The 5,262-nt window shown below is 39.9% G+C and overlaps 1 long non-coding RNA gene across 1 annotated transcript; it reads right to left on the bottom strand.

The window, feature by feature from the left end:
• Positions 1-4,196: 4,196 nt before the first annotated feature.
• Positions 4,197-4,781, bottom strand: LOC130172711 (uncharacterized). Its single transcript, XR_008828324.1, has 2 exons — positions 4,485-4,781; positions 4,197-4,368 (listed from the first exon to the last, which is right to left on the bottom strand). It is a non-coding gene; the product is annotated as an uncharacterized LOC130172711 (long non-coding RNA).
• Positions 4,782-5,262: the final 481 nt, after the last annotated feature.

Genomic DNA, 5,262 nt, shown 5'->3' with positions numbered 1-5,262 from the left:
AAGTTTGTAAATTATGACTCTGTAACTGCTGGAGGAAATAGAAACAAGCTGAAACATTATCCAAGGCTAAACGTAGGAAATTACTGCTCTGATTTCTGGACTTTCTTATATTCCCTTCCAGCATCTGACTGTGTGTCAGGACCTCCATCTGTTTTTACTGTCTTTTCAGCATCGTCACAGAGGGAAGAAAGGATTTTCAGTTTGTGCAATCACCGCCCATCCCGCCCCATCAGACGCTCTTCCTTCCTTTTCTTCTTTTTTTCATCCCGGCTCAAAGAGAGGAGATGATATACTGTAAATCAAGGCAAACCTCCACATAAAAACATGTCAAATGAAATGTGATAGATATGGATACACTGGAGTCAGTTATGATTTTATGATGCTTACTGCAGTCATGCCAACATTTACAGTTTCAGTACAACCACAACAAAGATGTTGATGAAGACAATAACATATCTTTCAATTTGTGGAAAAACCCAGACTGCACAGATTTGACAAACAGCGCGTCTCTTTCAGTGACATTCTGCAGGTGAATCAGAACAGCACCCTATACAAAGCATTGTCAGCAACCTGAGATAGAGGTTTTTAAACCAGAATTATGTCAAACTGATTTGAATTTAACGCATTTAAGTGAAATGTAATGTAATGTAAAGCTGTAATATGAAGGAAAATTATTAAGGTTTCATTAGGACAAAAACAGATCAAACCCTTTTTTTTTAGTATTTTTAGACCCATATGCATCAAGAAAATCTTGTTCAAATCATTTGAGGTGTTTGTAATTCACCTGAAACGCACAACAGCTCTGCAAAGAAACAAATCCTGCAAGTCTATTGATCGCATTTTTATCTCTTCAGATCTTCCTGCGTGTGAAATTGTTGAGTATCAGTTAAAAGAAAAGGTGAACCTCAAAAACGTTTGTACTCTGTGAATCAGAGTCTTAAATTTTAGAGTCTTAAATGTCATGATAACTGCTCAGGAGATGTGAACTATCCAGCAAGTCGTCCACGTGAGAAAGAACAATACATGTCCAGGCGAGAGGCGTCTCAGCTATAACTTCTTTTCCCCTGTTGGATCTTTTGATTTTGGTTTGTTACAGGGTCACAGCGACTGTACAGACGACGTTTGCGTTGTTGCTGCTGCACTGCGTTGACTGGCGGTCTGGGTATGTCGGTATATGATGGAGGCTGGATGTCGGGGGTGGAAGCAGGAATAGCTCATGTCATGACCCAGCTGCTCTGAGGTCACATTTGTCCTCTACAGTAACAAAACACAGGGCCGTCCCCTCTGCGGCGTGGATCAGTTACAACACAAAACCCACATTCAGCAGCTCTCGTGTGCTGTTTTCTCTCCAGAGGTGGAAAATAAAACGATTCAAGTCTCTACTCGAGTTTGCACAAGTACGAATTTCAAATGTAGCATTTCCCTTTTGAGAGTCTTTCTTCTAACTCCCTTCTAGATTGCAAACAAAAATATACTTTCCTCTACATTTATCTGACGGCTGTAATTACCTAATCAGATTTTAAATGCTGAATATAATTTTCTCTTTCCATTTTTCTTTCTTTCATTCTTCATTTTGACATTTCCTCTGTCTCCTTCCCTTCTGTCTTTCATTATCTTCTGTTCTTCCTTCTCCCCGAACCTTTTTGTTTTTACTTCTTTCCTTTTTCAACTGATCTGTGAGCAGGAGTGTCCTGGTGGCCAATGGGTTAACATGCTAACCATAATGTGTCTGGTTCAAGTCCAGTTGTGGGGATTTGTTTGTCATTTCCACTCATTTCCTGTCAGATCTCTACTCTGATAAGGACATAAAATGCCCCAAAATATGCCTGTAAATGAATAAATGCTCTGATCCCAACAGCAGCCATCTCCATGCCTCTTCACATCTGTACTTTACCTTTGAAGTTCATTTTACTGACAGTATTTCTGCACTTTTACCAAAATAAAATGTTAGAGTAGGACAGTAGTGCAGTGCTTTTCCACTGTGATAGTCATATGTTCACTTAAACGTTGGATTTAAGCACTTGTCTTGATTAATCTGGATACATTTTGAGACCTCCTTCCATCACTGTTGTTGCCAAAACACCCTGCACTCGCCGGGCAAGACACAAGCTGACAAATCATAACATGTCGATGCCCGAATCTTCTCCACAGGGGCCCGGCGAAGGCGGCAGGGATTCCCATCATCCCAGTGTGCTTGAGACTCGGATAAGCACTTTCAACCTTTACTGAAAGTGGGCTGTGATTGTCATGCAGGTGAAAGAGAGAGAGAACCAACAGTGAGGAAGACAAAGAGATCAAACTGTGGAGGTGTGTTTATGTTGAGACCTTTAGAACATGGTTTTGGACGTGGGTTTGACTTATTCTCTCCAGCTTTTCTGCTCTGAAAGACATTTAAGTTGTGCAATCAGTTTTCTTCTCAGGGGTGGAGGTTGAGGTAATTATATACAGTTTGAATTCCCTGCATCGTTTAGCTGATATCACATTTCCCAGGGGACACTGCAGTGCTGCCATTTCTCCCACATCTGCATAACTGATTATAATGAGAGAAAATTGCACAAAATGAGCTCATGTGTGGAGATTAAAGTATTAAATGAGGCAATTATCCCTTTTTGTTTACCACTTTTTCTTGCTTGCTGGATTTAGTCTGAAAGGTACAAACTCATACATGTCATGTACGTACATATGTTCGCTTGACATAGATTCATGTTTCCCATCCAAGGGGTCGATTGAGATTTAATTGCTGGTTGTGTAAGACGAGCAGTGGGCAGACGGGAAGAAAGTGGGTTTGTACCTGATGGCTATTCCAGGCTCTCACCAGGTTGACGGTCCAGGAGATTTATGAGGGAGGGGTTGTATCCCTCCTCCGTCTGGGAGTCAAACACATGACAGTCAGGCAGCTTCAGGGAGAGGACAGGAGGAGCAGTCTACGACCTGCACAGCTGTCAGCTTCCCATTGGTTCCCTTTAGACCTGCAGAAGGTTTATTCATCATTAATCGCAGAAGATCGTCTTTCTGACTTTATAGAAACTTCACAGTTTACCAGAACCGTGCACTTTATTTTAAAAATAGTCGTTGATACTTGGCAAAAGCATCAGTCTGAGTTTGAGGCAGCAGCAGTGTCTCTGCAGCAGTTCTGCAGAGCATGAACACCTCACACAGCTCGTATCATACAGTTGTTGTTGTTGAGTAGAAACACTGAGACAGAAAATCAGATCAATGTGTAACTTTTTAAATAATTTGTTAATTGTTTGAGTCACTTTTCAAGCCAAAATACCAAACATTTGCTGCTACCAGCCTCTAAAATATGAATACTTTCTGCTTTTTCTATCTTTTATATCGTGATAAATTGAATATTTTTGGACATTTCTCATTATTTTATTGTACTCAATAGGCAAAGGGATGAAATGATAATGAAAGTAAATGATATGCAGCCCTGGATTGTAGTAGCATGCAACAAATTAGAAAATGAATGTTGATTTCTGTTTATAATTGACTGTATATTGGTAATAGTGTGATGGGTGCATGCAGCATCTCATCTCTCCTCGATGTAAAGCTGACTAAATTTAATTCCCTGCATCTTATAATCTTCAGTCACTGCCTCCTGAATTTACTATCTTTTACAGAGCCATCACTTCCTCCGTATCACATTTCCTCCTCCCCAGAGATTAGTTTCAGGTCTTTGACAGAGCGATCGGCTCCGGCCAGTGAAACTCCATATCTGAGTAGCAGTGAAAGCGTGAGAATGGAAAGGAGCAGTTTGGAGGGACGTGAATGTGATATCTGACTTATCCAAAATCCCACTCTTTGGCCGAGGCCGCTTCCCTGAAAAATGCAGCATGTGGGCCATCTGTTTTAGTGGTTTGGAGTGGTGACTAATGAAATATCTCTGGCTGCCCAGTAGTGAACCTCCATGATTGGACCTTCAGTCGACTTTTTTCCCTCTAAAACAAATTTTGGTGCAGAAAGTTTTACAGGCTGAGGCACCGTATTTATGTTGTATCACATATTTTAATTTGCTCTGAATAACGGATCAGTGTGATTAGATTGAAGAAGATGTGTCCTAAAAGCTTGGACAAATGAGTCACTTTTTGGACGTCCCTACTGTTTGGATAGTCATTAGGTTTATGGTGCTTAACCTGATTAATATGCAGTGAAATGTAATTTTAATTGTGCACAGTAAATCAGGGGTCAACAGACCATTTTCCATGGTTGGTATTTATTTAAGATTTAAAGGTGTTATTTTTCACATGCCATTTTAATGCAGTACAGTGCAATAGTTTTGGACACTTGTCATCCAGTCCAGATGTTTGGGTTCACCTCCATCATGTAGTACCGTCACGGAGACGTCTGATTGGTCCCAAATTAATTCTGCAGAATGAGAACAAGCCCAGAGACCTGATTTCAGCATCATGGAGTTAGTCTGAGATCACATGAAGAGGCAGAGGAACTGTGGCAGGTTCTCCAAGACGCTCAGAACAACCTACCTGCCAAGTACCTGAAGAACTGTGTGCAGGTGCACTGAGGAGAACTGGTGCTGCTGTAAAGACAAAGAGGTCACAGCAAATACTCGTCTGATTTACTTCATATGAAGTTAACTGACAAATAAAAACTACTCATGGCATACTCTTGAGGGTGTGTTAAAAAAAGACAATAAAGAATAATAATTATATTAAAGTTAAAAACAATAATTAAAAACAGAAATACAAAAGATAAGAAAAAAATAGCTGAATCTAAATATTATTATAAAGATTAAAAAGTGTTGTGTAGGTCGGCTGTGCTATTTTTCAGTGTCTAAAAATGTAAAAATATATATATGACACACTTGTAAGACATATAAGGGTAGCCCATTACATATATCTATCTAATATAAATATCTATTCATTTAATTACTTGTTTTTTTTTTTGACATTTCTGGTTGAGGGCTACTTCTGTTTTTTGGGGTTTTTTTTGCCACTGTTTTATGCACATATGCTGAAATATTTTTCTTTTCCTGAAACATCATCACAAGAAGAAACAAAAAAAATCTCTAACTCCCACTATTTTTTTTTTCACTTTTCAAAGCAAAGTGAGACTGAGAATGGGCAGATTCTGAATCTCATAAACATTTCTGATCGTTCAGAACTGGTATTTGCAGCCACAGTAAATAGTAGTTCGGCCTGGCTGAGGAGTCGTGCAGCTCAGAGGCAGATGTGTGCAGATGTTTGGAGGTCTGGGTCATGAGAAGGTGTCGTACGGCCGATGCCCCTCCTAACACACTGATGC

This window comes from Seriola aureovittata, chromosome 7 (assembly GCF_021018895.1).
Source record: "Seriola aureovittata isolate HTS-2021-v1 ecotype China chromosome 7, ASM2101889v1, whole genome shotgun sequence".
NCBI lineage: Eukaryota > Metazoa > Chordata > Actinopteri > Carangiformes > Carangidae > Seriola > Seriola aureovittata.
The sequence above is the reverse complement of the archived record's forward strand: the minus strand, read 5'-3'. Positions and strand labels throughout refer to the sequence as shown.